The following is a 20,747-nucleotide window of genomic DNA, read 5'->3' as shown; positions in this document are numbered from 1 at the left end:
CCAACCACTGGAACTTCCAAAGGATCCTTCACACCCTTGCTGCAACTCAAGAAGTTCCCCGACATACCCGTCTCCACTCGAGAGGAAGCACGTGGGGTCCCGCACACATCCAGGGGAGCCCCGTTTCCGCCTCCTAGCTCGAGATGAGGGATCCTTTCCCTGTTTCGTAGGGAAAGAATTCCCGGCGTTCCCGTCGCATCTCAAGAGGAGGCGCTCTCCACAGGAAAGGCGAGAGGAACTCCAGGGTCGTGCCACCATTCCAAGAGTCCCCCAGATGTGTCAGTCCATTCCAGAGGAACCTGTTTTCCCTGCACTGCCTTGACGTTCAAGCCGAGGATCGACTCCCACCACGTGTGCACGTGGGACAGCCCTGTGGGAAAGCCTCGTGGGAAAGCCTCGTGGGAAAGACTCGAGGGAAAACCATAGATCCTTTGATCCACGCGGCGGACTGCGTGACACTGCTGCTACCACTCTGGAGGAAAGCGCAAGTGCATGCCCGCATTCGAGACGAGGACTGACTCCCCTGGGGAGACTCCAGAAGTACCCCAAGATCCATGTCAGCACTGGAGAGGAATCCTCAGGTTCCGGCCCCGACTCCACACAAGGTCTTAGGCCCCGGCATCGACGGGAGAGGAATCCGGAGAGGCCCCCGAGGAACTCGCATGGGGACTGGCCTTTCCTGAGGCCACCAGAGCGGGTCCCTGAGGTCCCCGTCGTAAGTCGAGAGCACCTGCCGCAACTCGAGAAAATCCAGGAGGTTTTGCCCTCCAGGCGAGATGAGGCCCATTTCCGCTGAGGCTTCTCGAGGCTAATCACGTCTAACCACTGGAACTTCCAAAGGGTCCTTCACACCCTTGCTGCAACTCAAGAAGTTCCCCGACATACCCGTCTCCACTCGAGAGTAAGCACGTGGGGTCCCGCACACATCCAGGGCAGCCCCGTTTCCGCCTCCTAGCTCGAGATGAGGGATCCTTTCCCTGTTTCGTAGGGAAAGAATTCCCGGCGTTCCCGTCGCATCTCAAGAGGAGGCGCTCTCCACAGGAAAGGCGAGAGGAACTCCAAGGTCGTGCCACCATTCCAAGAGTCCCCCAGATGTGTCAGTCCATTCCAGAGGAACCTGTTTTCCCTGCACTGCCTTGACGTTCAAGCCGAGGATCCACTCCCACCACGTGTGCACGTGGGACAGTCCTGTGGGAAAGCCTCGTGGGAAAGCCTCGTGGGAAAGACTCGAGGGAAAAACATAGATCCTTTGATCCACGCGGCGGACTGCGTGACACTGCTGCTACCGCTCTGGAGGAAAGCGCAAGTGCATGCCCGCATTCGAGACGAGGACTGACTCCCCTGGGGAGACTCCAGAAGTACCCCAAGATCCATGTCAGCACTGGAGAGGAATCCTCAGGTTCCGGCCCCGACTCCACACAAGGTCTTAGGCCCCGGCATCGACGGGAGAGGGATCCCGAGAGGCCCCCGAGGAAGTCGCATGGGGACTGGCCTTTCCTGAGGCCACCAGAGCGGTTCCCTGAGGTCCCCGTCGTAAGTCGAGAGCACCTGCCGCAACTCGAGAAAATCCAGGAGGTTTTGCCCTCCAGGCAAGATGAGGCCTATTTCCGCTGAGGCTTCTCGAGGCTAATCACGTCTAACCACTGGAACTTCCAAAGGGTCCTTCACACCCTTGCTGCAACTCAAGAAGTTCCCCGACATACCCGTCTACACTCGAGAGGAAGCACTAGGGTCCCGCACACATCCAGGGGAGCCCCGTTTCCGCCTCCTAGCTCGAGATGAGGGATCCTTTCCCTGTTTCGTAGGGAAAGAATTCCCGGCGTTCCTGTCGCATCTCAAGAGGAGGCGCTCTCCACAGGAAAGGCGAGAGGACTCCAGCGTCGTGCCACCATTCAAAGAGTCCCCCAGATATGTCAGTCCATTCCAGAGGACATGTTTTCCCTGCACTGCCTTGACGTTCAAGCCGAGGATCCACTGCCACCACGTGTGCACGTGGGACAGCCCTGTGGGAAAGCCTCGTGGGAAAGCCTCGTGGGAAAGACACGAGGGAAAACAATAGATCCTTTGATCCACGCGGCGGACTGCGTGACACTGCTGCTACCGCTCTGGAGGAAAGCGCAAGTGCATGCCCGCATTCGAGACGAGGACTGACTCCCCTGGGGAGACTCCAGAAGTACCCCAAGATCCATGTCAGCACTGGAGAGGAATCCTCAGGTTCCGGCCCCGACTCCACACAAGGTCTTAGGCCCCGGCATCGACGGGAGAGGAATCCCGAGAGGCCCCCGAGGAACTCGCATGGGGCCTGGCCTTTCCTAAGTCCACCAGAGCGGGTCCCTGAGGTCCCCGTCCTAAGTCGACAGCACCTGCCGCAACTCGAGAAAATCCAGGAGGTTTTGCCCTCCAGGCGAGATGAGGCCCATTTCCGCTGAGGCTTCTCGAGGCTAATCACGTCTAACCACTGGAACTTCCAAAGGGTCCTTCACACCCTTGCTGCAACTCAAGAAGTTCCCCGACATACCCGTCTCCACTTGAGAGGAAGCACGTGGGGTCCCGCACACATCCAGGGGAGCCCCGTTTCCGCCTCCTAGCTCGAGATGAGGGATCCTTTCCCTGTTTCGTAGGGAAAGAATTCCCGGCGTTCCCGTCGCATCTCAAGAGGAGGCGCTCTCCACAGGAAAGGCGAGAGGAACTCCAGGGTCGTGCCACCATTCCAAGAGTCCCCCAGATGTGTCAGTCCATTCCAGAGGAACCAGTTTTCCCTGCACTGCCTTGACGTTCAAGCCGAGGATCCACTCCCACCACGTGTGCACGTGGGACAGCCCTGTGGGAAAGCCTCGTGGGAAAGCCTCGTGGGAAAGACTCGAGGGAAAACCATAGATCCTTTGATCCACGCGGCGGACTGCGTGACACTGCTGCTACCGCTATGGAGGAAAGCGCAAGTGCATGCCCGCATTCGAGACGAGGACTGACTCCCCTGGGGAGACTCCAGAAGTACCCCAAGATCCATGTCAGCACTGGAGAGGAATCCTCAGGTTCCGGCCCCGACTCCACACAAGGTCTTAGGCCCCGGCATCGACGGGAGAGGAATGCCGAGAGGCCCCCGAGGAACTCGCATGGGGACTGGCCTTTCCTGAGGCCACCAGAGCGGGTCCCTGAGGTCCCCGTCGTAAGTCGAGAGCACCTGCCGCAACTCGAGAAAATCCAGGAGGTTTTGCCCTCCAGGCGAGATGAGGCCCATTTCCGCTGAGGCTTCTCGAGGCTAATCACGTCTAACCACTGGAACTTCCAAAGGGTGCTTCACACCCTTGCTGCAACTCAAGAAGTTCCCCGACATACCCGTCTCCACTCGAGAGGAAGCACGTGGGGTCCCGCACACATCCAGGGGAGCCCCGTTTCCGCCTCCTAGCTCGAGATTAGGGATCCTTTCCCTGTTTCGTAGGGAAAGAATTCCCGGCGTTCCCGTCGCATCTCAAGAGGAGGCGCTCTCCACAGGAAAGGCGAGAGGAACTCCAGGGTCGTGCCACCATTCCAAGAGTCCCCTAGATGTGTCAGTCCATTCCAGAGGAACATGTTTTCCCTGCACTGCCTTGACGTTCAAGCCGAGGATCCACTCCCACCACGTGTGCACGTGGGACAGCCCTGTGGGAAAGCCTCGTGGGAAAGCCTCGTGGGAAAGACACGAGGGAAAACCATAGATCCTTTGATCCACGCGGCGGACTGCGTGACACTGCTGCTACCGCTCTGGAGGAAAGCGCAAGTGCATGCCCGCATTCGAGACGAGGACTGACTCCCCTGGGGAGACTCCAGAAGTACCCCAAGATCCATGTCAGCACTGGAGAGGAATCCTCAGGTTCCGGCCCCGACTCCACACAAGGTCTTAGGCCCCGGCATCGACGGGAGAGGGATCCCGAGAGGCCCCCGAGGAACTCGCATGGGGACTGGCCTTTCCTGAGTCCACCAGAGCGGGTCCCTGAGGTCCCCGTCGTAAGTCGAGAGCACCTGCCGCAACTCGAGAAAATCCAGGAGGTTTTGCCCTCCAGGCGAGATGAGGCCCATTTCCCCTGAGGCTTCTCGAGGCTAATCACGTCTAACCACTGGAACTTCCAAAGGGTCCTTCACACCCTTGCTGCAACTCAAGAAGTTCCCCGACATACCCGTCTCCACTCGAGAGGAAGCACGTGGGGTCCCGCACACATCCAGGGGAGCCCCGTTTCCGCCTCCTAGCTCGAGATGAGGGATCCTTTCCCTGTTTCGTAGGGAAAGAATTCCCGGCGTTCCCGTCGCATCTCAAGAGGAGGCGCTCTCCACAGGAAAGCCGAGAGGAACTCCAGGGTCATGCCACCATTCCAAGAGTCCCCCAGATGTGTCAGTCCATTCCAGAGGAACCTGTTTTCCCTGCACTGCCTTGACGTTCAAGCCGAGGATCCACTCCCACCACGTGTGCACGTGGGACAGCCCTGTGGGAAAGCCTCGTGGGAAAGCCTCGTGGGAAAACTCGAGGGAAAACCATAGATCCTTTGATCCACGCGGCGGACTGCGTGACACTGCTGCTACCGCTCTGGAGGAAAGCGCAAGTGCATGCCCGCATTCGAGACGAGGACTGACTCCCCTTGGGAGACTCCAGAAGTACCCCAAGATCCATGTGAGCACTGGAGAGGAATCCTCAGTTTCCGGCCCCGACTCCACACAAGGTCTTAGGCCCCGGCATCGACGGGAGAGTAATCCCGAGAGGCCCCCGAGGAATTCGCATGGGGACTGGCCTTTCCTGAGTCCACCAGAGCGGGTCCCTGAGGTCCCCGTCGTAAGTCGAGAGCACCTGCCGTAACTCGAGAAAATCCAGGAGGTTTTGCCCTCCAGGCGAGATGAGGCCCATTTCCGCTGAGGCTTCTCGAGGCTAATCACGTCTAACCACTGGAACTTCCAAAGGGTCCTTCACACCCTTGCTGCAACTCAAGAAGTTCCCCGACATACCCGTCTCCACTCGAGAGGAAGCACGTGGGGTCCCGCACACATCCAGGGGAGCCCCGTTTCCGCCTCCTAGCTCGAGATGAGGGATCCTTTCCCTGTTTCGTAGGGAAAGAATTCCCGGCGTTCCCGTCGCATCTCAAGAGGAGGCGCTCTCCACAGGAAAGGCGAGAGGAACTCCAGGGTCGTGCCACCATTCCAAGAGTCCCCCAGATGTGTCAGTCCATTCCAGAGGAACCTGTTTTCCCTGCACTGCCTTGACGTTCAAGCCGAGGATCCACTCCCACCACGTGTGCACGTGGGACAGCCCTGTGGGAAAGCCTCGTGGGAAAGCCTCGTGGGAAAGACACGAGGGAAAACAATAGATCCTTTGATCCACGCGGGGGACTGCGTGACACTGCTGCTACCGCTCTGGAGGAAAGCGCAAGTGCATGCCCGCATTCGAGAAGAGGACTGACTCCCCTGGGGAGACTCCAGAAGTACCCCAAGATCCATGTCAGCACTGGAGAGGAATCCTCAGGTTCCGGCCCCGACTCCACACAAGGTCTTAGGCCCCGGCATCGACGATAGAGGAATCCCGAGAGGCCCCCGAGGAATTCGCATGGGGACTGGCCTTTCCTGAGTCCACCAGAGCGGGTCCCTGAGGTCCCCGTTGTAAGTCGAGAGCACCTGCCGCAACTCGAGAAAATCCAGGATGTTTTGCCCTCCAGGCGAGATGAGGCCCATTTCCGCTGAGGCTTCTCGAGGCTAATCACGTCTAACCACTGGAACTTCCAAAGGGTCATTCACAGCATTGCTGCAACTCAAGAAGTTCCCCGACATACCCGTCTCCACTCGAGAGGAAGCACGTGGGGTCCCGCACACATCCAGGGGAGCCCCGTTTCCGACTCCTAGCTCGAGATGAGGGATCCTTTCCCTGTTTCGTAGGGAAAGAATTCCCGGCGTTCCCGTCGCATCTCAAGAGGAGGCGCTCTCCACAGGAAAGGCGAGAGGAACTCCAGGGTCGTGCCACCATTCCAAGAGTCCCCCAGATGTGTCAGTCCATTCCAGAGGAACCTGTTTTCCCTGCACTGCCTTGACGTTCAAGCCGAGGATCCACTCCCACCACGTGTGCACGTGGGACAGCCCTGTGGGAAAGCCTCGTGGGAAAGCCTCGTGGGAAAGACTCGAGGGAAAACCATAGATCCTTTGATCCACGCGGCGGACTGCGTGACACTGCTGCTACCGCTCTGGAGGAAAGCGCAAGTGCATGCCCGCATTCGAGACTAGGACTGACTCCGCTGGGGAGACTCCAGAAGTACCCCAAGATCCATGTCAGCACTGGAGAGGAATCCTCAGGTTCCGGCCCCGACTCCACACAAGGTCTTAGGCCCCGGCATCGACGGGAGAGGAATGCCGAGAGGCCCCCGAGGAACTCGCATGGGGACTGGCCTTTCCTGAGGCCACCAGAGCGGGTCCCTGAGGTCCCCGTCGTAAGTCTAGAGCACCTGCCGCAACTCGAGAAAATCCAGGAGGTTTTGCCCTCCAGGCGAGATGAGGCCCATTTCCGCTGAGGCTTCTCTAGGCTAATCACGTCTAACCACTGGAACTTCCAAAGGGTGCTTCACACCCTTGCTGCAACTCAAGAAGTTCCCCGACATACCCGTCTCCACTCGAGAGGAAGCACGTGGTGTCCCGCACACATCCAGGGGAGCCCCGTTTCCGCCTCCTAGCTCGAGATGAGGGATCCTTTCCCTGTTTCGTAGGGAAAGAATTCCCGACGTTCCCGTCGCATCTCAAGAGGAGGCGCTCTCCACAGGAAAGGCGAGAGGAACTCCAGGGTCATGCCACCATTCCAAGAGTCCCCCAGATGTGTCAGTTCATTCCAGAGGAACCTGTTTTCCCTGCACTGCCTTGACGTTCAAGCCGAGGATCCACTCCCACCACGTGTGCACGTGGGACAGCCCTGTGGGAAAGCCTCGTGGGAAAGCCTCGTGGGAAAGACTCGAGGGAAAACCATAGATCCTTTGATCCACGCGGCGGACTGCGTGACACTGCTGCTACCGCTCTGGAAGAAAGCGCAAGTGCATGCCCGCATTCGAGACGAGGACTGACTCCCCTGGGGAGACTCCAGAAGTACCCCAAGATCCATGTCAGCACTGGAGAGGAATCCTCAGGTTCCGGCCCCGACTCCACACAAGGTCTTAGGCCCCGGAATCGACGGGAGAGGGATCCCGAGAGGCCCCCGAGGAACTCGCATGGGGACTGGCCTTTCCTGAGGCCACCAGAGCGGGTCCCTGAGGTCCCCGTCGTAAGTCGAGAGCACCTGCCGCAACTCGGGAAAATCCAGGAGGATTTGCCCTCCAGGCGAGATGAGGCCCATTTCCGCTGAGGCTTCTCGAGGCGAATCATGTCCAACCACTGGAACTTCCAAAGGATCCTTCACACCCTTGCTGCAACTCAAGAAGTTCCCCGACATACCCGTCTCCACTCGAGAGGAAGCACGTGGGGTCCCGCACACATCCAGGGGAGCCCCGTTTCCGCCTCCTAGCTCGAGATGAGGGATCCTTTCCCTGTTTCGTAGGGAAAGAATTCCCGGCGTTCCCGTCGCATCTCAAGAGGAGGCGCTCTCCACAGGAAAGGCGAGAGGAACTCCAGGGTCGTGCCACCATTCCAAGAGTCCCCCCGATGTGTCAGTCCATTCCAGAGGAACCTGTTTTCCCTGCACTGCCTTGACGTTCAAGCCGAGGATCGACTCCCACCACGTGTGCACGTGGGACAGCCCTGTGGGAAAGCCTCGTGGGAAAGCCTCGTGGGAAAGACTCGAGGGAAAACCATAGATCCTTTGATCCACGCGGCGGACTGCTTGACACTGCTGCTACCACTCTGGAGGAAAGCGCAAGTGCATGCCCGCATTCGAGACGAGGACTGACTCCCCTGGGGAGACTCCAGAAGTACCCCAAGATCCATGTCAGCACTGGAGAGGAATCCTCAGGTTCCGGCCCCGACTCCACACAAGGTCTTAGGCCCCGGCATCGACGGGAGAGGAATCCGGAGAGGCCCCCGAGGAACTCGCATGGGGACTGGCCTTTCCTGAGGCCACCAGAGCGGGTCCCTGAGGTCCCCGTCGTAAGTCGAGAGCACCTGCCGCAACTCGAGAAAATCCAGGAGGTTTTGCCCTCCAGGCGAGATGAGGCCCATTTCCGCTGAGGCTTCTCGAGGCTAATCACGTCTAACCACTGGAACTTCCAAAGGGTCCTTCACACCCTTGCTGCAACTCAAGAAGTTCCCCGACATACCCGTCTCCACTCGAGAGTAAGCACGTGGGGTCTCGCACACATCCAGGGCAGCCCCGTTTCCGCCTCCTAGCTCGAGATGAGGGATCCTTTCCCTGTTTCGTAGGGAAAGAATTCCCGGCGTTCCCGTCGCATCTCAAGAGGAGGCGCTCTCCACAGGAAAGGCGAGAGGAACTCCAAGGTCGTGCCACCATTCCAAGAGTCCCCCAGATGTGTCAGTCCATTCCAGAGGAACCTGTTTTCCCTGCACTGCCTTGACGTTCAAGCCGAGGATCCACTCCCACCACGTGTGCACGTGGGACAGTCCTGTGGGAAAGCCTCGTGGGAAAGCCTCGTGGGAAAGACTCGAGGGAAAAACATAGATCCTTTGATCCACGCGGCGGACTGCGTGACACTGCTGCTACCGCTCTGGAGGAAAGCGCAAGTGCATGCCCGCATTCGAGACGAGGACTGACTCCCCTGGGGAGACTCCAGAAGTACCCCAAGATCCATGTCAGCACTGGAGAGGAATCCTCAGGTTCCGGCCCCGACTCCACACAAGGTCTTAGGCCCCGGCATCGACGGGAGAGGGATCCCGAGAGGCCCCCGAGGAAGTCGCATGGGGACTGGCCTTTCCTGAGGCCACCAGAGCGGTTCCCTGAGGTCCCCGTCGTAAGTCGAGAGCACCTGCCGCAACTCGAGAAAATCCAGGAGGTTTTGCCCTCCAGGCAAGATGAGGCCTATTTCCGCTGAGGCTTCTCGAGGCTAATCACGTCTAACCACTGGAACTTCCAAAGGGTCCTTCACACCCTTGCTGCAACTCAAGAAGTTCCCCGACATACCCGTCTCCACTCGAGAGGAAGCACGTGGGGTCCCGCACACATCCAGGGGAGCCCCGTTTCCGCCTCCTAGCTCGAGATGAGGGATCCTTTCCCTGTTTCGTAGGGAAAGAATTCCCGGCGTTCCCGTCGCATCTCAAGAGGAGGCGCTCTCCACAGGAAAGGCGAGAGGAACTCCAGGGTCATGTCACCATTCCAAGAGTCCCCCAGATGTGTCAGTCCATTCCAGAGGAACCTGTTTTCCTGCACTGCCTTGACGTTCAAGCCGAGGATCCACTCCCACCACGTGTGCACGTGGGACAGCCCTGTGGGAAAGCCTCGTGGGAAAGCCTCGTGGGAAAACTCGAGGGAAAACCATAGATCCTTTGATCCACGCGGCGGACTGCGTGACACTGCTGCTACCGCTCTGGAGGAAAGCGCAAGTGCATGCCCGCATTCGAGACGAGGACTGACTCCCCTGGGGAGACTCCAGAAGTACCCCAAGATCCATGTCAGTACTGGAGAGGAATCCTCAGGTTCCGGCCCCGACTCCACACAAGGTCTTAGGCCCCGGCATCGACGGGAGAGTAATCCCGAGAGGCCCCAGAGGAACTCGCATGGGGACTGGCCTTTCCTGAGGCCACCAGAGCGGGTCCCTGAGGTCCCCGTCGTAAGTCGAGAGCACCTGCCGCAACTCGAGAAAATCCAGGAGGTTTTGCCCTCCAGGCGAGATGAGGCCCATTTCCGCTGAGGCTTCTCGAGGCTAATCACGTCTAACCACTGGAACTTCCAAAGGGTCCTTCACACCCTTGCTGCAACTCAAGAAGTTCCCCGACATACCCGTCTACACTCGAGAGGAAGCACTAGGGTCCCGCACACATCCAGGGGAGCCCCGTTTCCGCCTCCTAGCTCGAGATGAGGGATCCTTTCCCTGTTTCGTAGGGAAAGAATTCCCGGCGTTCCTGTCGCATCTCAAGAGGAGGCGCTCTCCACAGGAAAGGCGAGAGGACTCCAGCGTCGTGCCACCATTCAAAGAGTCCCCCAGATATGTCAGTCCATTCCAGAGGACATGTTTTCCCTGCACTGCCTTGACGTTCAAGCCGAGGATCGACTCCCACCACGTGTGCACGTGGGACAGCCCTGTGGGAAAGCCTCGTGGGAAAGCCTCGTGGGAAAGACTCGAGGGAAAACCATAGATCCTTTGATCCACGCGGCGGACTGCGTGACACTGCTGCTACCGCTCTGGAGGAAAGCGCAAGTGCATGCCCGCATTCGAGACGAGGACTGACTCCCCTGGGGAGACTCCAGAAGTACCCCAAGATCCATGTCAGCACTGGAGAGGAATCCTCAGGTTCCGGCCCCGACTCCACACAAGGTCTTAGGCCCCGGCATCGACGGGAGAGGGATCCCGAGAGGCCCCCGAGGAACTCGCATGGGGACTGGCCTTTCCTGAGGCCACCAGAGCGGGTCCCTGAGGTCCCCGTCGTAAGTCGAGAGCACCTGCCGCAACTCGGGAAAATCCAGGAGGTTTTGCCCTCCAGGCGAGATGAGGCCCATTTCCGCTGAGGCTTCTCGAGGCTAATCACATCTAACCACTGGAACTTCAAAGGGTCCTTCACACCCTTGCTGCAACTGAAGCAGTTCCGCGACATACCCGTCTCCACTCGAGAGGAAGCACGTGGGGTCCCGCACACATCCAGGGGAGCCCTGTTTCCGCCTCCTAGCTCGAGATGAGGGATCCTTTCCCTGTTTCGTAGGGAAAGAATTCCCGGCGTTCCCGTAGCATCTCAAGAGGAGGCGCTCTCCGCAGGAAAGGCGAGAGGAACTCCAGGGTGGTGGCACCATTCCAAGAGACCCCCAGATGTGTCAGTCCATTCCAGAGGAACCTGTTTTCCCTGCACTGCCTTGACGTTCAAGCCGAGGATCGACTCCCACCACGTGTGCACGTGGGACAGCCCTGTGGGAAAGCCTCGTGGGAAAGCCTCGTGGGAAAGACTCGAGGGAAAACCATAGATCCTTTGATCCACGCGGTGGACTGCGTGACACTGCTGCTACCGCTCTGGAGGAAAGCGCAAGTGCATGCCCGCATTCGAGACGAGGACTGACTCCCCTGGGGAGACTCCAGAAGTACCCCAAGATCCATGTCAGCACTGGAGAGGAATCCTCAGGTTCCGGCCCCGACTCCACACAAGGTCTTAGGCCCCGGCATCGACGGGAGAGGGATCCCGAGAGGCCCCCGAGGAACTCGCATGGGGACTGGCCTTTCCTGAGGCCACCAGAGCGGGTCCCTGAGGTCCCCGTCGTAAGTCGAGAGCACCTGCCGCAACTCGGGAAAATCCAGGAGGTTTTGCCCTCCAGGCGAGATGAGGCCCATTTCCGCTGAGGCTTCTCGAGGCTAATCACATCTAACCACTGGAACTTCAAAGGGTCCTTCACACCCTTGCTGCAACTGAAGCAGTTCCGCGACATACCCGTCTCCACTCGAGAGGAAGCACGTGGGGTCCCGCACACATCCAGGGGAGCCCTGTTTCCGCCTCCTAGCTCGAGATGAGGGATCCTTTCCCTGTTTCGTAGGGAAAGAATTCCCGGCGTTCCCGTAGCATCTCAAGAGGAGGCGCTCTCCGCAGGAAAGGCGAGAGGAACTCCAGGGTGGTGGCACCATTCCAAGAGACCCCCAGATGTGTCAGTCCATTCCAGAGGAACCTGTTTTCCCTGCACTGCCTTGACGTTCAAGCCGAGGATCGACTCCCACCACGTGTGCACGTGGGACAGCCCTGTGGGAAAGCCTCGTGGGAAAGCCTCGTGGGAAAGACTCGAGGGAAAACCATAGATCCTTTGATCCACGCGGTGGACTGCGTGACACTGCTGCTACCGCTCTGGAGGAAAGCGCAAGTGCATGCCCGCATTCGAGACGAGGACTGACTCCCCTGGGGAGACTCCAGAAGTACCCCAAGATCCATGTCAGCACTGGAGAGGAATCCTCAGTTTCCGGCCCCGACTCCACACAAGGTCTTAGGCCCCGGCATCGACGGGAGAGGAATCCCGAGAGGCCCCCGAGGAACTCGCATGGGGACTGGCCTTTCCTGAGGCCACCAGAGCGGGTCCCTGAGGTCCCCATCGTAAGTCGAGAGCACCTGCCGCAACTCGAGAAAATCCAGGAGGTTTTGCCCTCCAGGCGAGATGAGGCCCATTTCCGATGAGGCTTCTCGAGGCTAATCACGTCTAACCACTGGAACTTCCAAAGGGTCCTTCACACCCTTGCTGCAACTCAAGAAGTTCCCCGACATACCCGTCTCCACTCGAGAGGAAGCACGTGGGGTCCCGCACACATCCAGGGGAGCCCCGTTTCCGCCTCCTAGCTCGAGATGAGGGATCCTTTCCCTGTTTCGTAGGGAAAGAATTCCCGACGTTACCGTCGCATCTCAAGAGGAGGCGCTCTCCACAGGAAAGGCGAGAGGAACTCCAGGGTCGTGCCACCATTCCAAGAGTCCCCCAGATGTGTCAGTCCATTCCAGGTGAACCTGTTTTCCCTGCACTGCCTTGACGTTCAAGCCGAGGATCCACTCCCACCACGTGTGCACGTGGGACAGCCCTGTGGGAAAGCCTCGTGGGAAAGCCTCGTGGGAAAGACTCGAGGGAAAACCATAGATCCTTTGATCCACGCGGCGGACTGCGTGACACTGCTGATACCGCTCTGGAGGAAAGCGCAAGTGCATGCCCGCATTCGAGACGAGGACTGACTCCCCTGGGGAGACTCCAGAAGTACCCCAAGATCCATGTCAGCACTGGAGAGGAATCCTCAGGTTCCGGCCCCGACTCCACACAAGGTCTTAGGCCCCGGCATCGACGGGAGAGGAATCCCGAGAGGCCCCCGAGGAACTCGCATGGGGACTGGCCTTTCCTGAGGCCACCAGAGCGGGTCCCTGAGGTCCCCGTCGTAAGTCGAGGGCACCTGCCGCAACTCGAGAAAATCCAGGAGGTTTTGCCCTCCAGGGGAGATGAGGCACATTTACGCTGAGGCTTCTCGAGGCCAATCACGTCTAACCACTGGAACATACAAAGGGTCCTTCACACCCTTGCTGCAACTCAAGAAGTTCCCCGACATACCCGTCTCCACTCGAGAGGAAGCACGTGGAGTCCCGCACACATCCAGGGGAGCCCCGTTTCCGCCTCCTAGCTCGAGATGAGGGATCTTTTCCCTGTTTCGTAGGGAAAGAATTCCCGGCGTTCCCGTCGCATCTCAAAAGGAGGCGCTCTCCACAGGAAAGGCGAGAGGAACTCCAGGGTCGTGCCACCATTCCAAGAGTCCCCCAGATGTGTCAGTCCATTCCAGAGGAACCTGTTTTCCCTGCACTGCCTTGACGTTCAAGCCGAGGATCCACTCCCACCACGTGTGCACGTGGGACAGCCCTGTGGGAAAGCCTCGTGGGAAAGCCTCGTGGGAAAGACTCGAGGGAAAACCATAGATCTTTTGATCCACGCGGAGGACTGCGTGACACTGCTGCTACCGCTCTGGAGGAAAGCGCAAGTGCATGCCCGCATTCGAGACGAGGACTGACTCCCCTGGGGAGACTCCAGAAGTACCCCAAGATCCATGTCAGCACTGGAGAGGAATCCTCAGGTTCCGGCCCCGACTCCACACAAGGACTTAGGCCCCGGCATCAACGGGAGAGGAACCCCGAGAGGCCCCCGAGGAACTCGCATGGGGACTGGCCTTTCCTGAGCCCACCAGAGTGGGTCCCTGAGGTCCCCGTCGTAAGTCGAGAGCACCTGCCACAACTCGAGAAAATCCAGGAGGTTTTGCCCTCCAGGCGAGATGAGGCCCATTTCCGCTGAGGCTTCTCGAGGCTAATCACGTCTAACCACTGGAACTTCCAAAGGGTCCTTCACACCCTTGCTGCAACTCAAGAAGTTCCCCGACATACCCGTCTCCACTCGAGAGGAAGCACGTGGAGTCCCGCACACATCCAGGGGAGCCCCGTTTCCGCCTCCTACCTCGAGGTGAGGGATCCTTTCCCTGTTTGGTAGGGAAAGCATTCCCGGCGTTCCCGTCGCATCTCAAGAGGAGGCGCTCTCCACAGGAAAGGCGAGAGGAACTCCAGGGTCGTGCCAACATTCCAAGAGTCCCCCAGATATGTCAGTACATTCCAGAGGAACCTGTTTTCCCTGCACTGCCTTGACGTTCAAGCCGAGGATCGACTCCCACCACGGGTGCACGTGGGACAGCCCTGTGGGAAAGCCTCGTGGGAAAGCCTCGTGGGAAAGACTCGAGGGAAAACCATAGATCCTTTGATCCACGCGGAGGACTGCGTGACACTGCTGCTACCGCTCTGGAGGAAAGCGCAAGTGCATGCCCGCATTCGAGACGAGGACTGACTCCCCTGGGGAGACTCCAGAAGTACCCCAAGATCCATGTCAGCACGGGAGAGGAATCCTCAGGTTACGGCCCCGACTCCACACAAGGTCTTAGGCCCCGGCATCGACGGGAGAGGAATCCCGAGAGGCCCCCGAGGAACTCGCATGGGGACTGGCCTTTCCTGAGGCCACCAGAGCGGGTCCCTGAGGTCCCGGTCGTATGTCGAGAGCACCTGCTGCAACTCGAGAAAATCCAGGAGGTTTTGCCCTCCAGGCGAGATGAGGCCCATTTCTGCTGAGGCTTCTCGAGGCTAATCACGTCTAACCACTGGAACTTCCAAAGGGTCCTTCACACCCTTGCTGCAACTCAAGAAGTTCCCCGACATACCCGTCTCCACTCGAGAGGAAGCACGTGGAGTCCCGCACACATCCAGGGGAGCCCCGTTTCCGCCTCCTAGCTTCAGATGAGGGATCCTTTCCCTGTTTCGTAGGGAAAGAATTCCCGGCGTTCCCGTCGCATCTCAAGAGGAGGCGCTCTCCACAGGAAAGGCGAGAGGAACTCCATGGTCGTGCCACCATTCCAAGAGTCCCCCAAATGTGTCAGTCCATTCCAGAGGAACCTGTTTTCCCTGCACTGCCTTGACGTTCAAGCCGAGGATCCACTCCCACCACGTGTGCACGTGGGACAGCCCTGTGGGAAAGCCTCGTGGGAAAGCCTCGTGGGAAAGACTCGAGGGAAAACCATAGATCCTTTGATCCACGCGGCGGACTGCGTGACACTGCTGCTACCGCTCTGGAGGAAAGCGCAAGTGCATGCCCGCATTCGAGACGAGGACTGACTCCCCTGGGGAGACTCCAGAAGTACCCCAAGATCCATGTCAGCACTGGAGAAGAATCCTCAGGTTCCGGCCCCGACTCCACACAAGGTCTTAGGCCCCGGCATCGACGGGAGAGGAATGCCGAGAGGCCCCCGAGGAACTCGCATGGGGACTGGCCTTTCCTGAGGCCACCAGAGCGGGTCCCTGAGGTCCCCGTCGTAAGTCGAGGGCACCTGCCGCAACTCGAGAAAATCCAGGAGGTTTTGCCCTCCAGGGGAGATGAGGCACATTTACGCTGAGGCTTCTCGAGGCCAATCACGTCTAACCACTGGAACATCCAAAGGGTCCTTCACACCCTTGCTGCAACTCAAGAAGTTCCCCGACATACCCGTCTCCACTCGAGAGGAAGCACGTGGGGTCCCGCACACATCCAGTGGAGCCCCGTTTCCGCCTCCTAGCTCGAGATGAGGGATCCTTTCCCTGTTTCGTAGGGAAAGATTTCCCGGCGTTCCCGTCGCATCTCAAGAGGAGGCGCTCTCAACAGGAAAGGCGAGAGGAACTCCAGGGTCGTGCCACCATTCCAAGAGTCCCCCAGATGTGTCAGTCCATTCCAGAGGAACCTGTTTTCCCTGCACTGCCTTGACGTTGAAGCCGAGGATCGACTCCCACCACGTGTGCACGTGGGACAGCCCTGTGGGAAAGCCTCGTGGGAAAGCCTCGTGGGAAAGACCCGAGGGAAAACCATAGATCCTTTGATCCACGCGGCGGACTGCGTGACACTGCTGCTACCGCTCTGGAGGAAAGCGCAAGTGCATGCCCGCATTCGAGACGAGGACTGACTCCCCTGGGGAGACTCCAGAAGTACCCCAAGATCCATGTCAGCACTGGAGAGGAATCCTCACGTTCCGGCCCCGACTCCACACAAAGTCTTAGGCCCCGGCATCGACGGGAGAGGAATCCCGAGCGGCCCCCGAGGAACTCGCATGGGGACTGGCCTTTCCTGAGGCCACCAGAGCGGGTCCCTGAGGTCCCCATCGTAAGTCGAGAGCACCTGCCGCAACTCGAGAAAATCCAGGAGGTTTTGCCCTCCAGGCGAGATGAGGCCCATTTCCGATGAGGCTTCTCGAGGCTAATCACGTCTAACCACTGGAACTTCCAAAGGGTCCTTCACACCCTTGCTGCAACTCAAGAAGTTCCCCGACATACCCGTCTCCACTCGAGAGGAAGCACGTGGGTCCCGCACACATCCAGGGGAGCCCCGTTTCTGCCTCCTAGCTCGAGATGAGGGATCCTTTCCCTGTTTCTTAGGGAAAGAATTCCCGGCGTTCCCGTCGCATCTCAAGAGGAGGCGCTCTCCACAGGAGAGGCGAGAGGAACTCCAGGGTCGTGCCACCATTCCAAGAGACGCCCAGATGTGTCAGTCCATTATAGAGGAACCTGTTTTCCCTGCACTGCCTTGACGTTCAAGCCGAGGATCCACTCCCACCACCTGTGCACGTGGGACAGCCCTGTGGGAAAGCCTCGTGGGAAAGCCTCGTGGGAAAGACTCGAGGGAAAACCATAGATCCTTTGATCCACGCGGTGGACTGCGTGACACTGCTGCTACCGCTCTGGAGGAAAGCGCAAGTGCATGCCCGCATTCGAGACGAGGACTGACTCCCCTGGGGAGACTCCAGAAGTACCCCAAGATCCATGTCAGCACTGGAGAGGAATCCTCAGGTTCCGGCCCCGACTCCACACAAGGTCTTAGGCCCCGGCATCGACGGGAGAGGAATGCCGAGAGCCCCCCGAGGAACTCGCATGGGGACTGGCCTTTCCTGAGGCCACCAGAGCGGGTCCCTGAGGTCCCCGTCGTAAGTCGAGAGCACCTGCCGCAACTCGAGAAAATCCAGGAGGTTTTGCCCTCCAGGCGAGATGAGGCCCATTTCCGCTGAGGCTTCTCGAGGCTAATTGCATCTAACCACTGGAACTTCCAAAGGGTCCTTCACACCCTTGCTGCAACTGAAGCAGTTCCGCGACATACCCGTCTCTACTCGAGAGGAAGCACGTGGGGTCCCGCACACATCCAGGGGAGCCCTGTTTCCGCCTCCTAGCTCGAGATGAGGGATCTTTTCCCTGTTTCATAGGGAAAGAATTCCCGGCGTTCCCGTCGCATCTCAAGAGGAGGCGCTCTCCGCAGGAAAGGCGAGAGGAACTCCAGGGTCGTGGCACCATTCCAAGAGACCCCCAGATGTGTCAGTCCATTCCAGAGGAACCTGTTTTCCCTGCACTGCCTTGACGTTCAAGCCGAGGATCGACTCCCACCACGTGTGCACGTGGGACAGCCCTGTGGGAAAGCCTCGTGGGAAAGCCTCGTGGGAAAGACTCGAGGGAAATCCATAGATCCTTTGATCCACGCGGCGGACTGCGTGACACTGTTGCTACCGCTCTGGAGGAAAGCGCAAGTGCATGCCCGCATTCGAGACGAGGACTGACTCCCCTGGGGAGACTCCAGAAGTACCCCAAGATCCATGTCAGCACTGGAGAGGAATCCTCAGGTTCCGGCCCCGACTCCACACAAGGTCTTAGGCCCCGGCATCGACGGGAGAGTAATCCCGAGAGGCCCCAGAGGAACTCGCATGGGGACTGGCCTTTCCTGAGGCCACCAGAGCGGGTCCCTGAGGTCCCCGTCGTAAGTCGAGAGCACCTGCCGCAACTCGAGAAAATCCAGGAGGTTTTGCCCTCCAGGCGAGATGAGGCCCATTTCCGCTGAGGCTTCTCGAGGCTAATCACGTCTAACCACTGGAACTTCCAAAGGGTCCTTCACACCCTTGCTGCAACTCAAGAAGTTCCCCGACATACCCGTCTACACTCGAGAGGAAGCACTAGGGTCCCGCACACATCCAGGGGAGCCCCGTTTCCGCCTCCTAGCTCGAGATGAGGGATCCTTTCCCTGTTTCGTAGGGAAAGAATTCCCGGCGTTCCTGTCGCATCTCAAGAGGAGGCGCTCTCCACAGGAAAGGCGAGAGGACTCCAGCGTCGTGCCACCATTCAAAGAGTCCCCCAGATATGTCAGTCCATTCCAGAGGACATGTTTTCCCTGCACTGCCTTGACGTTCAAGCCGAGGATCGACTCCCACCACGTGTGCACGTGGGACAGCCCTGTGGGAAAGCCTCGTGGGAAAGCCTCGTGGGAAAGACTCGAGGGAAAACCATAGATCCTTTGATCCACGCGGCGGACTGCGTGACACTGCTGCTACCGCTCTGGAGGAAAGCGCAAGTGCATGCCCGCATTCGAGACGAGGACTGACTCCCCTGGGGAGACTCCAGAAGTACCCCAAGATCAATGTCAGCACTGGAGAGGAATCCTCAGGTTCCGGCCCCGACTCCACACAATGCCTTAGGCCCCGGCATCGACGGGAGAGGGATCCCGAGAGGCCCCCGAGGAACTCGCATGGGGACTGGCCTTTCCTGAGGCCACCAGAGCGGGTCCCTGAGGTCCCCGTCGTAAGTCGAGAGCACCTGCCGCAACTCGGGAAAATCCAGGAGGTTTTGCCCTCCAGGCGAGATGAGGCCCATTTCCGCTGAGGCTTCTCGAGGCTAATCACATCTAACCACTGGAACTTCAAAGGGTCCTTCACACCCTTGCTGCAACTGAAGCAGTTCCGCGACATACCCGTCTCCACTCGAGAGGAAGCACGTGGGGTCCCGCACACATCCAGGGGAGCCCTGTTTCCGCCTCCTAGCTCGAGATGAGGGATCCTTTCCCTGTTTCGTAGGGAAAGAATTCCCGGCGTTCCCGTAGCATCTCAAGAGGAGGCGCTCTCCGCAGGAAAGGCGAGAGGAACTCCAGGGTGGTGGCACCATTCCAAGAGACCCCCAGATGTGTCAGTCCATTCCAGAGGAACCTGTTTTCCCTGCACTGCCTTGACGTTCAAGCCGAGGATCGACTCCCACCACGTGTGCACGTGGGACAGCCCTGTGGGAAAGCCTCGTGGGAAAGCCTCGTGGGAAAGACTCGAGGGAAAACCATAGATCCTTTGATCCACGCGGTGGACTGCGTGACACTGCTGCTACCTCTCTGGAGGAAAGCGCAAGTGCATGCCCGCATTCGAGACGAGGACTGACTCCCCTGGGGAGACTCCAGAAGTACCCCAAGATCCATGTCAGCACTGGAGAGGAATCCTCAGTTTCCGGCCCCGACTCCACACAAGGTCTTAGGCCCCGGCATCGACGGGAGAGGAATCCCGAGAGGCCCCCGAGGAACTCGCATGGGGACTGGCCTTTCCTGAGGCCACCAGAGCGGGTCCCTGAGGTCCCCATCGTAAGTCGAGAGCACCTGCCGCAACTCGAGAAAATCCAGGAGGTTTTGCCCTCCAGGCGAGATGAGGCCCATTTCCGATGAGGCTTCTCGAGGCTAATCACGTCTAACCACTGGAACTTCCAAAGGGTCCTTCACACCCTTGCTGCAACTCAAGAAGTTCCCCGACATACCCGTCTCCACTCGAGAGGAAGCACGTGGGGTCCCGCACACATCCAGGGGAGCCCCGTTTCCGCCTCCTAGCTCGAGATGAGGGATCCTTTCCCTGTTTCGTAGGGAAAGAATTCCCGACGTTACCGTCGCATCTCAAGAGGAGGCGCTCTCCACAGGAAAGGCGAGAGGAACTCCAGGGTCGTGCCACCATTCCAAGAGTCCCCCAGATGTGTCAGTCCATTCCAGGTGAACCTGTTTTCCCTGCACTGCCTTGACGTTCAAGCCGAGGATCCACTCCCACCACGTGTGCACGTGGGACAGCCCTGTGGGAAAGCCTCGTGGGAAAGCCTCGTGGGAAAGACTCGAGGGAAAACCATAGATCCTTTGATCCACGCGGCGGACTGCGTGACACTGCTGCTACCGCTCTGGAGGAAAGCGCAAGTGCATGCCCGCATTCGAGACGAGGACTGACTCCCCTGGGGAGACTCCAGAAGTACCCCAAGATCCATGTCAGCACTGGAGAGGAATCCTCAGGTTCCGGCCCCGACTCCACACAAGGACTTAGGCCCCGGCATCAACGGGAGAGGAACCCCGAGAGGCCCCCGAGGAACTCGCATGGGGACTGGCCTTTCCTGAGCCCACCAGAGTGGGTCCCTGAGGTCCCCGTCGTAAGTCGAGAGCACCTGCCACAACTCGAGAAAATCCAGGAGGTTTTGCCCTCCAGGCGAGATGAGGCCCATTTCCGCTGAGGCTTCTCGAGGCTAATCACGTCTAACCACTGGAACTTCCAAAGGGTCCTTCACACCCTTGCTGCAACTCAAGAAGTTCCCCGACATACCCGTCTCCACTCGAGAGGAAGCACGTGGAGTCCCGCACACATCCAGGGGAGCCCCGTTTCCGCCTCCTAGCTCGAGGTGAGGGATCCTTTCCCTGTTTGGTAGGGAAAGCATTCCCGGCGTTCCCGTCGCATCTCAAGAGGAGGCGCTCTCCACAGGAAAGGCGAGAGGAACTCCAGGGTCGTGCCAACATTCCAAGAGTCCCCCAGATATGTCAGTACATTCCAGAGGAACCTGTTTTCCCTGCA

The sequence above is a fragment of the Ovis canadensis genome, chromosome 14 (assembly GCF_042477335.2).
Source record: "Ovis canadensis isolate MfBH-ARS-UI-01 breed Bighorn chromosome 14, ARS-UI_OviCan_v2, whole genome shotgun sequence".
NCBI classification, from domain to species: domain Eukaryota; kingdom Metazoa; phylum Chordata; class Mammalia; order Artiodactyla; family Bovidae; genus Ovis; species Ovis canadensis.
The sequence above is the reverse complement of the archived record's forward strand: the minus strand, read 5'-3'. Positions refer to the sequence as shown.